This window comes from Lepisma saccharinum, chromosome 25 (assembly GCF_977018435.1).
Source record: "Lepisma saccharinum chromosome 25, izLepSacc3.1, whole genome shotgun sequence".
NCBI lineage: Eukaryota > Metazoa > Arthropoda > Insecta > Zygentoma > Lepismatidae > Lepisma > Lepisma saccharinum.
In genome coordinates this window covers 8040247-8056571 of record NC_139253.1, presented here as the reverse complement: position 1 = coordinate 8056571, position 16325 = coordinate 8040247, and the positions used below count along the sequence as shown (strand labels likewise).

General features: G+C 39.5%; 1 protein-coding gene across 1 annotated transcript in view; it reads left to right on the top strand.

Moving 5' to 3' along the window:
• Positions 1-852: 852 nt before the first annotated feature.
• LOC145978953 (neprilysin-like) overlaps positions 853-16325 on the top strand; it is a 104167-nt gene continuing 88694 nt past the window's right edge. The window contains exon 1 of the mRNA XM_083111965.1: positions 853-966. The gene's annotated coding sequence lies outside the window, so the exon portion shown is untranslated. The remainder of the gene's footprint in view (positions 967-16325) is intronic.

Genomic DNA, 16325 nt, shown 5'->3' with positions numbered 1-16325 from the left:
TCAGGTTACGTTGATGTGAAACAGTACATTAATTTAAGATACAAGCAGTTGAACAGTTATGTATTGATTACGTTTCAGGTTTTTAATTGATTTTTTAAAGAAATTACTTTTCAAGTAATCATTCTGCAAAACTACGACTTTCCAATTTTCTATAACCCAATTTCCACATATTATCTTATAAATTTGACTTCCTATACTGGTGCTGTAAAAATAACTCGTGCAGCATTCCAGTCTTAATAGCGAAACGCTCTACAACATTAATTTATCCAAGAAGTGTTAGGTAATAATCAAAACTTAGAATCGGGTCGCAATGCTGGTTTAAAAGTTTGAAAAGACAAGGAAAATTGCCGTAAAGGATCAATACCGGAACGGCAGTAAACGCATCTTACTTCAGTCCACTTATCCACAACAAACAGTGACTTTTGGAACACCCTGTACTACCAAAAATGTCTAAAATCAACTGACAAAAGCTGGAGTTCGTGGTACTTGCCAGTGCACTGTTCGACTTGACTAAATCATCAACCTATCCGTTGTCATCGCTACGGTGCAAATAGCCATAAAGTTAGCATCAACCCTCAATCCTAGACGCTAATTTGCTATGAATTAGTAGCCGTGTACGCAAACAGTCGAGTTCTAGTGCCTAACCTTCGAGTTGCCTTGACACACCCTGAGTCAGTCGGTTGCTTCACGTCAATGAATAGTTAAAAATGCTAAGCATGTTAGCATGCCACTAGTGCCTCTTCTTCGTTAATGAGTGATGAACTTCTTGTTCTTTGATCTGTTATTCATCGCCTTGTTACGGCAGCGGAAGGTACTTGCCTAAGAATTAGGGCGATCCGGTTTCACGCAATGCTGAGGGATGAGTCAGTTGCATTCAATAGTTCGGCATCGAATGGCAAGGGGGAGACGATGTGCGGTAGGCTGTGTGGACGTTGTTCCTCGAGTGACGGGAGCCCGTGACTTCATGTAAGTACATTCAAAGGAGGGGTCACCAGGACAAGAGCGAAAGGGATTGGGCGTTGAAGTGAACTCCGTTCCGAGGTTGCTCCTTTCACATTTACCGATTCAGATGTTGTTCCTTTACAGAGTGTGTACCAAAATAACAAATCCAAAATTCTTACTTTTTCTTGACATTTCTTTTTCTTCTAGACGTTCCCCTCCCTTTTCTTAACATGTATTTAATCACCCCCTATTTAGGTATAGTTGGAAATAAATAAAAAATATATTTTTATTAATTGAAAAACCCCGAGCACAAGGTCGGTTAAGACGAAAACTGAATCTGTACTTTAACAAGAGATTTAGACTTGCTTTAATCATTAATGCATGTAAAAATTAACACAGTATAACCTCGTTAATCCGGACTAATGGGGGGATAAGTTGACAGGTTTAACGAAAGTCCGGATTAACTGAAATAACCTAAAAGAACAGTAGAAAGTGCATTAAAACTCCGTTTATAGCAACAAAACACGTTTATTATGGTGTATTTAAAGGACATAGGCCTAAGTACACTATACAGTACAGTAAAATGTAAAGCAATATAATGGAGCCCGTTACGGAGCAATTGTTGACTTCTAGCCACATTTGAAACCTTGCATTCTGTTTTTTTTCCATTTGCCTGTCCGGATTAAGCGAAGTCCGGCTTATAGGGTCCGTATTAACGAAGTTTTACTCTACTTCAGACTTCATCCTGGATTGGGTATGGCCACATTATTTAATATTTTTACAAAACTTCACGCATACAAGAAACAAAGTGGATAAATCTGAACCACAACTCAGTACAAGTTTAGATTTCCAAATATTCTATTTTATCAAATCCGAGAACAGGTATATACCAATAAAAATTCACTATACTGTAAAAAATAGCAAAAATTCTTGAGCACAAGCATAATTTCTTGGCTTTTTTTGACATTCTTGACTGGATAGACACCCTGCTTTATTTCTTAATCTGTTTCACGATTGTTCCTTTCGCGTGTAATACGTAGTGAGTTTGTTTCTTCGAATATTATTCAATTTCCCTGTTGTTCCTTTGGTTTTTTACCAGTTTGTGTTTGTTCCTCAAACATTTAATACGTTGCACGGTTGCTTCTTGGACATTTACCGATTCAGAGGTTGTTTGAGGACTAAAAGTGGTAAATGTTGTAAGTGCCAAAAGCGAAAGTGTTGGGAAATCGCATCGTTCAGCACATCAGCCCGTAAGAACGTTCACACTACAGTCCAGCAGAATTAACTTGAGAGAAATGACCGCTCTGTGAGTGATGCAACTGCGCTCGAATTGGCTACAGCGGGGGACTTCCCTCTGTAACGGGCTAACGGAAACTCTAGAGTAGAGTTTGTAGTTAATTCTGCTGGACTGTAGTGCCTCTTTACACGCCCTACCAGCCACATTTCACGTTTACCACATTATAAAGCATGGCACATTTCACAGTTTAACGTGGAAAACGGTGTTTGAATTATTGTGGAACTTACAGCGTTTACCAATTTTAGTCTTCGTTTCTTTCAAAATTTTCAGCTGTGAGGTTGTGTTCATTTCACATTTAATCCCTTCTGATGTTGCTCTTTTATTTCTTTGTCCGTTTCGTGGCTGTTCATTTCGTTCTTAATCGAATTCGCTATTGTTAATCTTGCTCATAATTCGTTTCGAAGTTGCTCCTTTAGCGGCTGTTCCTTTCATTGTTAGCCCGTTTCGCGATTGTTCATTTAGATTCTAAAGAAGTTTCACGGTTATTCCTTTCGCGTTTCATGCATATCTGGATTTTATTCCATTTCCCGGTTGTTACTTTTGCTCTTAACTCCTTTTCTGGTTGTTCCTTACACATTTAGAACGTTTTGGGGTTGCTTGCTCCTTTTATATTTAATCTGTTCCCAGGTTTCTCCTATAATAAAAATCACGGAACTGATTTATATTTATGTATGAAGATGAAATCAGTTATATTTTGTATTATCTTTGCGCATCAAGGCATATAGACTAGAAAAAAATCAGTTTATATTTTCCATATTTCTACATATTTTAGTTATTTTTACATATTATTTCCATATTTCAGAACATTTCGCAATATATACTCCGTAATAACTACATGCCCCCCTTTGACCGAACGAGTTGGGTAAAATTCTTGCGAATAGCTGACAAATTTGAAATACACTCCCATTATTTCTTGCTATATTGAACGCAGTTTTAGTCAATCAATATAAATCCATCTTAAGAAATAACACAAGAAAATCCACGTTCGAAAACTTACAAGGAAAAAAAAATTGTTATCATTGTTTTGGACTCAGAAAATGAAAACAAATTTTGTGTTGTTTTACAACTAATGTCAATGTAGCTTGTGTAATGTGTCATGTTATTAAAATGGTAATTTTTTACAATTTTAAGTCCATATTTAACTCCATATTTTGGTGAAAATAACTAAATAGGTATTTGCACATTTAGCACATTTTTACTACATATAAATCGGTTCCCTAATAATGATAACACTGGGGAACAGTGAAATTGCTGCACAGTGTTTGAGAGCTAATTTAGGGCAATTTCATGTTGCTGAATAATGATATAATAATATATTTCCTGAATTGGCTCTAATTTATGAAATAAATGCAACTAAACCAAAATGGCGGAAACATAAGACATACATATAAATGAACTTCCAACATCAATTTAATATTTCCTTTTGTGATTACAATCATTGTTATAAAAATAAATTTATATAGACCTATGATCAAAATAATTAAGAAAATATGTACACAATGAAGTAACAAACTATGTGAAACGTTTTCTATACGATTTCCTGCTGTATTGCTTTTGAGGACAATCCCTCTGTAAGCTCCAACAGTAGTCGGCCATCACGTGGCGAGCCCACCGTCCCTGGTACCTTTTTTCCATTATCCTTATATCCTGATGGAACCTTTCTCCCCGTTCTTCACTAAAATCCCCAACGTTCTCAGGGAATCTGTCAATGTGGCTATGTAGAAAATGTATCTTCACACTCATATTAGCTCCCAATTTCTCAAAATTTTTCAACATATTTCCAACTATATCGGGGTACTTTTCTGCTCTGTGATTCCCCAAAAAGTTTTTGACGACGGATACAAAGCTCAGTCAGGCCTCAGATTCGATGTAAGACATGTAAGTTGTAAAATTGCCATCATTTATGAGTGTACGAATTTGTGGTGGTCCGTCAAAGATTCCTGCCTTCAATTTTTCAATACTTAGTCCTGGAAAAGTGTGTCATATATATTTGAAACAATCACCACTTGCATCAGTAGTTATGTACCCCCGTTGAAGTCGATAAATCAATTGATTGGAAAAGATCGATCAAAGATCAATTGATGATGTAGCTGTGTGGGCAAGCAAGTGTGGTGGTTTTGAGGGTTTTGATTGGTTGTTGGGAAAAAGTGGGCGGGGCTTAATGATATGGGTTTCCTGTTACTGAGGAGCTTGATAAATGTTTCCGGGGGGTGTTTTCGTGGGCTTTGATAAGTTTGGCGGGTTTCCTGTTGTTAATGAGTGATTGATAAGTGTTTCCGGTCTGGGGGGCGTTTTCGGTGACTTTGATAAGTTTGAGATTGCGGGAAGTGTTTGCTGTTGTTAATGAGTACTTGATAAGGGTTTCCGGTGTTGATGAGCTAGGTGGCTATTTTTTGGGGGGCGTTTCCCGTTTGAGACCGTTGATGAGTCTGATATTCCTGGAAATGTGTGTAACGTTTTTCTGTCTGAATAGAACATACCCGAACATGTTTTGGGCGTAGGTTTGTATGAATTTGCAATTTCTGGGTGGTGTAACGGTTCTGTGTGAACATGCCCGAACATGTTTTGGGCGTAGCCTTGTAGTTTGAAGTTTGTTTAACGGAAATGGTGACGTAGGAGGGAAAAGGGTATAAATAGAAAGGATGGAGGATCTTAGTATCATGTGAGGATGGATGTAAGTGGTACACGTTTGTCTGATAATGGTGTGAATTTCTACGAGATCAGCTACGAAGAGTTCTGGGAACTTGTTCGGTCTTGCGGCGATCTGGACAGCGATCGAACGGCCCTGGATCGGTTGCTGAGTTATTTCCCGTTTATGTATGTAGCGATACCTGAATCTCCCTGGTGTGGATGTCACGTGGTCAACGGCTCAGGAAAAAGACTTCACCGTCGCTGCGAGACTTTGAAGGAGATAGAAGAGAGGAAAAGAAGAGGTGACGAGAGAACAGGATTTCCGAGTCACGGGTGTATCTGCGAACTACGTCGCAGGAAGGAAGAGTTGGGCGAAGCTTTGAAGAAGAGAGTGAAAGAGTGGCTTTCTTTGTTGGCAGACAGAAATTCCGTGTGGTGTTCTGGCTGTGATCGTCCATTGTTACTTAACTTAGAAGGTCATCCTTGTTTCCCTGTGGTTCCTCCCGAAGGTTTCGATTTTCGCAGACGGCTGTTCCCCGACGATCCTGAGGATATTCTGGCTGAACCTTTATCGCCGATACCGAGGACCCCGTCAGCTACAGTATCTGATTTTGAGAATATTCTGGCTGAACCTTCATACCCGATACCTACAGTATCAGACGAGTTTTTTTTGTTCGACATATGAGAGTGTATACTTACCATACTCGTCTGATAGCAGGCGGTCCTTTTACCACCGATTATATGTCGGTGAATGCGAGATACAAGACTTACAGAAAGTGGCCAATAGGATTACGTCAGACTGCTGAAGAATTAGTCACTGCAGGTTTTTATTATTCAGGATTCGGTGATAGGGTAATATGTTTCCATTGTGGGTACGGAGTGTGTGATTGGACATCCGAAGATTGCCCGATTCTAGAACATTACCGGGCAATACCAACCTGTAGTTACATACAGAGTGTTGCAGCGTTACACAGTGATTCGAAAAGTTGCAAATATCGCGACAGTGTGGAAACTACTGAAAAAACATCCGATAATCAGAGTGTGGATTCTGTGCTACTCTGTAAAATATGTTTTGAAAACGCTTGCAGTGTGGTAATTCTTCCGTGTCGACATTTTGTAGCCTGTGGTCTCTGTGCCTCTCAATTGGACAAGTGTGCGGTATGTCGGGGCAGTATTGATGATACATTGACAGTGTTCACCTGTTGAACAAAATGGATGCCTGTTTTTTGGACATTCAAGGTTTTCGAGGAGTCGAAGGAGAATTTGTGTGTAAAGAAGTAGGAATTTTAAAATTTCCTTTCGACAGTGCATTTGACTGTTTAGTGAAACCTCCATATGGTTTACACTTGTTGAGTGAAAAGTATCGCCGAGTGAATTACTGGCTTCGTACCAACAAACATGGTCTCGATTGGAATGATGGATGGCTACCGTACGAGAAATTAGAAGATCTTCTGTATTTAGTGCTTATGAATCAGCAAGTTTATGTTAAAGGTACGGAGAAAATGGAATGGGTGAAAACATTAGTGGGGAAAAAAGGTGAGGGTAAGATGACTGTATGCAATATCGAAGAACTTGAATGTCCAAAGTTAAGCAGTGTCAAAAACAGTTCAGAAAGTTTAAAATGTAAAGAACATGGTAAAGGTGAAAAAACCTGTGCAGTTGAAAATGTCTGGAAAATGTACACTTTTTATTGTAATAAATAAAAGAAATGTTCAAAATATACAAATGTTTTATTTATAATTGATAGTATGGATATAGAATAACACAAATGTTTTATTTACAATTGATGATGTAGAAAGTTTACAATACCTGAAGGGTTATATTACAATACATAAAATAACAAAGACTGAATTACAATACATAAAAATAACAATGGTTCATTTACAATATGGAATAGATTTACAATGGATACTTTACAGCATCAGATACATAACGTAAGTTATTTACAATATCAATGTGTGTCCAAGATTGTTCTGAAGATATATTTCAATCATCAGTTCGTTGTACCAAAGTACATAAAAATAGTTCAATACATCGGGTACTTCTTTTTTTTCTGAAACCATATTCTTTTTTATACAATATACAAAAGCCTCCATTTCGGGTTGTAATTTATGATAACGTTCGTTCATTAATTTTTGCAGAGGTCTGAAAAGATTACACATAAATAAATGTAGTTCAGAGGCTGTGAAAATGAAAGCATCCGGTGAATGATGTTGATACATCGAGATGCAACGTTTCCCGAAAAAATTTACACCACTAACGGTGATATTTCCAGTAACCAAATAATTGAATCGTCGACCAGTGTCGACGTAATTCAGTAAGTCAGATTTTAAAGCACACAGTTCTCTAATCTGTTTAGAATCGATGCGTACGGGTGATCTCCCCTGTTGCGAAAACTCCCACACCAAATTGAAAGGGGATTCTTTTTCGAATCCTATGGCTACGTACTTGTTTTTTTCCTTGTTCAGAAAATATGTGTTTGCAAGATAGAGATCTAAACATGCATCTACGTCATGTAGTTTAGGACACTCGATTTTGTCTGTGGAAAAACCAATTTCCCTACGTCTCTTTATGAAATCACCGTCCGTAGTCACATCCATTCCCTCGTCCACCGTCTCGTTCTTGATAGTAACGGTTTCTAATTTAATAGGTTGCACACGTTTGCGAGGTTTACGTTTGGAAACATCATCCTTATGGGTCATACGTGTTACAAGTTTGTCGTGTTTCTCCATTATAGAAGCCGCAGTAGGTTCCATGGTGTGTTCACTAGAACGGTCTCGATGGCACTGAGAGAAAGATACGGCAGCACATATTTTAATTAGATTTCTTCATGACGCGAGCCTGGATCGTGTGGATAGAACAACACGTTTGTTCCCCTCTGGAACACTTGGAATGTGGTAAACATTTGAAGATCTGACGAAAACGGTGTAGGATATATCCATCTTTACTGATACCTGGTGGAAATGTGTGGATGAAATCCTTGGTTGTAACGTGACGTGCTTTGTAATAAGCATACACGCAACAGTAATGACCGCATGTTGTGGCCAATACCCCCTGTAAGGGAATGTTGTTGTAAGTCCAGACCGAGGAATGGCTATTCAGAAAAGTTACGAATTCTTGATAGAAAGGATGAAATCCGTATGAATCGAAATACTCGGCCACATTGTTTTTGTCGAAATAGAAGGCCACCCAGTGTGTACCCCGGGAGTCGGACTTGTCAGTGTTTGCAATGACCAAGGCCGGCTTAGGAAACGTCCGAGGTAAAAGATCTCTAGGGTAAACACCGTAAAAAATGTTTCTGGTGGAACAGTTTCGAGATAGAATCTGTCTGATCTGCGACGTGTTCATGCTGCTTATGTTTTCAATAATGTATAATAATGTGTCTGTCTTTGGTCATTTCTATGCTTCCTGGGCTGTTGTCAAATAGTTCGGGAAACAATTGTATGTTCACAGGTTTTGAAGTTGTCACTTTCGAAGAAACACTACTATGCTTAATAGTACGGGTTATCACTTTGGTGGGTTTTTCCATCACAAGCAGTATAATGTTTACATAAGAGCTATTTCGGTAACACTGGGAGTCAGAAACACAGGCACACATATTTATGGAAAATTCGGTCTCACTGATGGAGGATGACACTTCTATCTTTAGGTATATCTACTGCAGATTCAAATTCAGCATACAAAAGGCATGTTATATTTTCCGACAGCTGAGGAGAAAACTGCATCTCGGCTCCGATGATGCCTTGTTCCTGGAGACTGGTGTGCGTGTCGTTTCCTGAAGAGTCTGGTGTTATGTCGTAAATCAGGAAAAAGAATCCGTTCTCGAACATTTTCCGTGTGATCTGGTGTCCGTAATTGGCGTGGTGAATGCCTGTACCGGAAAATAGAGTTTGATAAGCACGTGTTATCAATCCGCTGTTTCCTCCTGTGGTGATTTGTAAAGGTTCGGAAGGTACGAGTTCTCCATTTTTCACAAGATGGAAAGAAGATAGGTTAAAACTTCTAAAGTCGAACGGATTTTTCTTACTGTCTCCGAGAAAGCTGGCGGTGGATACCATAGCAAAAAGAACAACATTCGGAAAAGGACCTTGAAAAGCATTATCGATGGAAATCTGCTGCGTTCCGGCGACGTAAGAATAAGCTTTGATGACGCTTCTGGTGAACGGATAATGAGCAGGAGCGTAAGTGAGTGCTCTGTCTATGGCCAAACTGGTGGTAGGAGTAGGAATGATGTGATTTATTTCGAGAACAGCCTTTAAAATTTTTATTCTTACTGTAGGTGATGTCTGGTCTCCCCAGATGTAAAAAGCGTCACGTGATCTAGCTAGATCTATGCGTACTTCAACACCGTTGATCAGGTATTTAGACTGGTGGAAGAAATCTATGTGAAGTTTTCCCATAAGGTCGACCACGGCTGTCACTTCCGTAGGATTTCCGGTCGTCGGAACATACTGGAAAAATTTTTTTCTTGTGGTGAAACCTGTGTTGTCGGCAGTGATTTGATCTTGATGTTCAGGTGTGTCCAAATACCACAGGGCATTCGTGAGATGCGTGTTTGCGGCATCGCTTCCGTAATTGATAGCTGCTTCGAAGATTGCTTTATATGCGTAATTGTTATCGGCGGTTGTTACAGCAATGCCGTTGAGAGTCACTGTACATTGGGAAAAGAGTGAATGGAGAAGATAATTCACGACCCCGCAGTTTTTTGTGAGGGCATTTTCTGTTTCGGAAGCACTCATGGGACTTCCATCCTGTTTAACCATTTGCGTTTGCAGACGAAGATAGGCAGATGAAAGATCGAGAAAATCAGTTCCTGCCGCCGGTATGACAAACTGAATTATATTCTGATTATCGATGGAAGCGATAGGTTTGTAGGTGGCTGTGTACGTTTTCTCCACATTTTGCTGAATAGGTTTTTTCCGGAAGAGGTCGAACTGCGAGATCATGCACATGTTATCCTCCATCATTATCCAAAAATATCTTTCCCTGAGACCTTCTGTTCGATTTTTCTTTTACGTGTTCTCCTAGATTTTGCAGATGTTTTCCTTCGTTTTTTGGATGCTTGTTTTTTACGGATCGTAGATGTTCCAATACGGGTGGCTGAACGTTTTAACATCAACTGAGCAATTCTTGTTGCAGGTTTGGTTCTTATACCAGAACCTACCAGAGAGTCGATTTTCCGTTGTGCTTTACTTTGAAGATTTTGACCTGCTTCACGTACCCGTTGACGAACAATAGTTTTCGGAGTTTGTTGGGTTGTTGCAATGTCGGTGATAATGTTAGCTCCTGTTTTTAAAGCTTCTCTTCCGATCGTCTTTGCACCGCTCCAGAGTAGAGGTTTCACCATTCTAAACAGTCCTGCGAAAAGTGACCCCAATCCTCTCCCTTTTTGATTTCTAGTTGAACGGTAGATGGGCCCAATTCCTCCACGGATTTGGTTACTATAATATTCGGTCTGCGAATTCATGGTGATTCATTCGCTTTTCGACAAAGACTGAGAGAAATAGTTGTCTACTGTTTTTTAAAAGGACTTTGCTTTTCTACGAAAATGTAAAACAGCAATGGTGGGTACGGACCCAGTTCTCAAAGGTAAGAAATTTCCTTTTCTATCGTACAACGCAATTTCTATTGTTTCGAAAGAGGCTTTATCCAGAGGAACGTAATGAATCGGGTCGAATGTTTGATGGGCTACGGGTACTGTGCAAGACGTATTTGTGTCCGAACACTGTTTTCGGGTAAGACGCAAGAGACGTACCATTTCTCCCCCGACCAATTGTTGTTTCACCAGATCAGAGTAAATAAATATGTATGGGTTTTTATCCACAACACTATTGGACATTGCGTGCGTAGAATAAATAGATTTCAATATGTCATATCGAAATTTAGCATAGTCATCAGTTTCGTCTATGGGTGTAACGGTATTTGTTGGAGCATCGTCAGGTTCAGGCTTCGGAACCCCTATCACGGATAGATGTTTGTACACGGCCTGCTTGAAGAAAAACCTGAGATGAGTAGGAACAGCTACATTAGCAGGGTCTGTTTTCAGGAAATAAATCAGATCCTCTATCGTATATGTTGTTGCAGGAAAATAAAATGGTTGTTCGTTAATATAGAGTGTGTTATCCGTACAGATAGTAGATCCAAATGTTCCCCATTGCGGTTCCGTCAAAAAATGCCAGAATTTCTCGAGAACGGATCTCCTTATTTCCAGGTCGTCGGGGAGAGATTCGATGATGGTAGAGACTAGGTCCTCAGCACTTGCATATGTCCGAACAGGAAGAGTTAACATTCCAGAATCAGTTTCCAAAACATTGTCGTATAGAGTTGAATAATGTAGTTCTGCCAATCCGACTTCCCACAATTCTGGAGACAGATCGATTCGTTTAGCAAGTTTTACGGTGAAATGGGTGAGTGTGTTGTCTGGAAAATATTCCTCCGATGCAGATGATAGGAGGTAAACGTAGAAATTATCATCCATTCTCGCCGAACACAGAAGACTCACTGGATCGCAGTACCGTTATATTTTGATATAAATATGTTTTGGAAATTATTTTCCCGATAACTGTTTTACGGAAGATGCCTTGATCCATGAATCGAAACTAGGCGGATATCCGAGCCAACGAACCAGGTATTCCAATTTTTTTCCTTTTCCCCGGGTGTTCAAAATTTTATCAATTTTATACTCTTCGTCAGGATCCGAATAAACTTTCTGCAGTTCATGTTTGTAAAATGTACCTTTTACTGGTTCTTCATTTAAGTCGTCTAATATGTATACAGGTACAGGTGTTCGCTGAACAAGGGAATGGATTTTGAAAAGTTCTCGTGACCACGTTTGTTCGTATCCTTTCTCAAAATGTCCTTTGACGACAGAAATTCGTACAATATCACCTACATTAAGATCTGAAGACGATTGTGAAACATGTTTGTCAGGTTTGTTGAGACGTTTCCACACAATGTAAACGTTTGTTTCGTTGACATCTCGAGGGGCCATTCCTATGGAACTGTGGATTGCTGTATTGTAACCTTCGAGAAGTTGCGGTAAAATATCTACATAACGTCTTGTCTGTTTTGAGGTGAAATATTTCCACATCCGTTCTTTTAATGTTCTGTTGAAACGTTCCACTACACTCGCTTTCACAGGATAATTTGTTGCTGTCGAGAACTGTACATGTTCATTTTTTAAAAATTTCTGGAATGTAGAATTTGTAAATTCCGTTCCTTGGTCGGTCTGTAGTGTAACAGGTTTCCGTCTGTTTTCTTCGAAAATAGTTTTGAAAGCTTCGGTTACCGAATTGCTTGTTTTATTTTTTAGCGGTAATGCAAAGGCATATTTTGAAAATACGTCGATCACTGTCAGAAGATATTTGTATCCGTCGTTATGTTTTTGTATCGATGTCATGTCGTTGAGATCGGCTTCCCAAAGCATGTCTATGTTCCATACATTGTAATGATTTCGAGGAAACCTTTTTCTCGCAGGTTTGTGGAGAGTGTAGGTTTCCTGATGCATCAACCATTTTTTCACCGTATCGCGGGATATATTTTTATCCCGTACCGCTTTCCACAGACGATCTACAGATGAGAATGAAGCATGGTGTCGGGGATCGTAATATATTTTGGTGAGAATTTTATCGTGTTTCAACTTAGAGACTCCCATGACCGATCTCTCTGTCTACGGCTTTTTCTCAGAGGAACCAGTTTGTAAGCGTCAGGTGTTCTCAGAAAAGGTGTAGTTTTCCTGGAAACACGGACGGTCACTTTCTTCTTCTTCTTCTTCTGTCGATGAGACGGTCCAGGGCTTTCCGTTGGCGACGATGAGAAGTTCAATGTTTTCGGATCCGGAAGTGTTTTTTCCTGACGTTCGTCTATCAAATGTTGTGCCGTGGATTGGTACTCATCGATGATATTCTGTAACTGATGGCGTGTATTACGGGGTAATGTCTCTGCCAGATTCTGAGGAAAATATGTCGATTCTGGTGAAATAGTAGAAGAACCGTCGTTATCTTGCACAATAGGAATCTGTAATGGTTCTTTGGATTTTCGACTCAACCATAAATACTCGTCCAGTTCCTTTCTGTAAAGACGCCATTTTTGATCGTCTGATATATTTTTCATTTTTAGAATATCATTCATCTTCTTATCTAGAACGGATAATTTTTGAGTCACAGACAATTCGGAACCACGAATACGTGCTAACTGTTCCGGTGAAAGGACGATCATTTTTTTGTAAGAAGATGTCATTTCTCAATGAGGAATGAGAGTACCGAGAAGACCCGATAACAAGGAGCCTAGAAGTAATGGTAGAAATCCTCCTTTCTGAACAAGAAGCTTTCTGCGTTTCTCGATGTTCACTTTCGGTTTCACAAGATTGCGTATGACCGACTTGTAAGGTGTCAGACGGCGTTTTGCGGATGGTTTAATTTTCAAGTTTCCTTTTAAAACGTTCAGGCAGCATTCGCTGATGAAACGTATCGTCTTTTTCGGAGCACTTTTCAATAATGATTTACGGATTTTGGTAGGTGAATTTTTCAACACGTGCAAGAAAGGTGAATGTTTCTTGAAAGAAGTCGAATGCCTATTCCTGTTAGAACGTGAGTTGGTACGTATCTTCCTCGTTTTCCTCATCTCGATGTTTTAAACATTCCTGAGGAAGATATACAGTTGAGTAATTCTGGTTGAAAACGTCTGTTTGATAACGTAAAGGATCCGGTGTTGACTGTGAGAGATCAATATACAAATAACTGTAAGGTTGCGTGGTAGCATCTATATATACTTTTTCGAGTTCCTTCATGCGATGAGGATGAAGTTGTCTTGCAAAAACAGTGAATTGGTTCATATCTCGAGGATTTTTAAAAATAACAAAGTGCTTCACGTTCAACGAAATGTCCCTGCAATTTTTTCCTTGGTGGAAAAGATTCTGTGTTATGAACACCACCGAAATGTTTTTGTGATGGCTACCTTTTGTGAAAAGGTCGGCGACTTTTTCTCCCTGAGCAGCCATCATAAGATCGTCCAGGATTATGAGAGTGGGGGTTTTTCCGTTCCACGACTGCCAATCGACGATACCTTTATGATATTGCACATCTCGAAGATTTTGCGGAAGACTGTTTTCCTGATCGTAACACCATATGATTTTCTTCACGGATCCTTCGACGAGATGAACGATGGAATTGACTATGTTTGTCACAAAGGTAGTTTTCCCACTTCCTGATGCTCCGCAAACCATCATGGTGAAAGGATGGGAAAGTTTAGGAAACATGTTTTATGCTGAAGAAACGTCTTACAGGTTCTGAAGAAAAATGAAGATCTGCCAGTCTGTAAACACATTTTATATACTGGCTGTCCGAAGAAGGGTTCGAACTCTGGACCACTACATACATATTTTAGTCTGTGCAGTATCCGAAAGGAAACGATAAATGTTCATGGTCGAATCGTCGTTTCAGCAATACTGGTTGAAACAGCTTTCTTTCATTTGTACTGATAACCTGGAACTGTTTTGTTCTTCTAATTCTGAAAATATTTTCCACTATAACTTCAGGTTTCTCATTATTTATCATGTCGCACATAGTATCAAAATTAACCAATTCCGATGTGGTGGTATTCAATGTAATCCCTTTCACTTTACAGATATACCGTGATTCGGAGAATGGTTTAGTTATTTTCATGCTGTAACTTTTCGGTCCCGTTGAAACAAACTGTTCACAAACTGCATCGGGGCCGAAATCGGTCAATTCATTGGTGAGTTCTCCTAATGCGTCACCTGTCTGGGGGTGATATTCCATTTCAGGGCTATCTATGTAAATGACAGAATCTGTATCACAATAACATATTCTGTCACCCAACTTTTCGAGAAGTTCATACAATTTGAGGCGAGCATGGCATGTCGTGAAGGCTGCAATAGGAACATTTACTTTCCTGTTCAGACTGACAGCCTCTTCAACATACTTCCAGTTCACTAAAACAGTATCCTGATTGATGAACACAACTCCTCCGATCATTATATTGGGGTCAGTCATTTTATCGAGAAAATCTTTCGATTCCTTGATGATGGTTGTTTGGGAAAGATTGTCCCGTTGACAGAATTTGCCCCATAAAGAATTAAGGCAGAGTTTAGCCAGAGTACGTTTTCCTGGATTAACTTCTATACTGTTTTCTTCCAATAGAATACCCTCCCTATCAAAATATTCCTGTATATACTTCTTCTTATCCTCATCGTTCTGACACCATGAAGGCCAACCGCTCGCTTCCTGTTTTATTTTCAAGAAGGTGTTGACATATCCTGCAAAAAGTCCTCCAGTTTTTGTGACAGGGTTGTACATGGATGTTTCATATTTCCACACTTCCGACATCGACAACACTTCGTAACCTAAACTGCAGGCTTTACGTACCTCGGCAATGACCCAAGTTCCCGAAAGTGCGCGTTGTTCATCGGAATGCTGGCATGTACCTTCACATTTCAATTTGATAGCACACTCCTTACACAATACAAACATGAGTTTTCCATGCATTTTTGTAGGCAACACAGGATGTAAAAGAGTTTTTGGCGGCAGAATAGTACATTTGATGAGGCCCTCCATGTTCAGAACCTCATTTACTGACGGAATAGAATTTCCTAGAAATATGGTAGGATGTCCGACAGGATAAGCACAATATTTGTTCACATAAGGGTACAAACTTGTGAAATCATTGTACTGTAATTTCTCATTCTCTTTGATCTTGTAGTAAGTCCTGACACTTTCAACTCTTCCTCCATATAAGGCGTCTCGTGGATTTAAAGGAATGCAGCAAACAATAGGATGTGTCGATAGATATCTATCGAGTTCAGGATCTGCTTTCAATATTTTGTTGAAATCGCATTCCCACATTGTGACGACATGGTATCCTTCCGAACGTAAAGCAGCAAGTTTACGGCATGTTGTTTCGTATCTGAAGGCTGCAGTGTTCAACATGTCACTATGTTTCTGACTGCTACTATCCTGATCGGTTTCATCTTCATCGTCATTTTTCGGATACATATCCCTGTTAATTGATATGCAGCGTTGACAACCATGCCAGTAGCATCCAAGCGCCTCATACACTGTCTGCGTCTCCTCGTGATATCCGTCCACTCTGTAACGTCCTCCTATGACATATTTTTCACGAGTACGTCCACCGTGAAGAAGTATTACATGATTCTGTTCTTCAACGTAGGTTAACCATTTCAATGCAAACTTGGACATCTGATCTGCATGATGGTAACCTCCTTTAGGAATTATCCCTATAGTATTAGCCGGCATAAATTTCCCTCTGTAAATCAGGGAACAGGCAGATGCTATTGTGATGCAATCCTTGAAAATATCTATTTTGCATATATCTAGAAAATTCTGTCTTAACTTCAGACATCCTTGTCTCAACAAGACAACATCCTTGATGCAGTATTGGAGAAGTTGGTTTTTGTTGTTGAAAGGTATATTCTTAT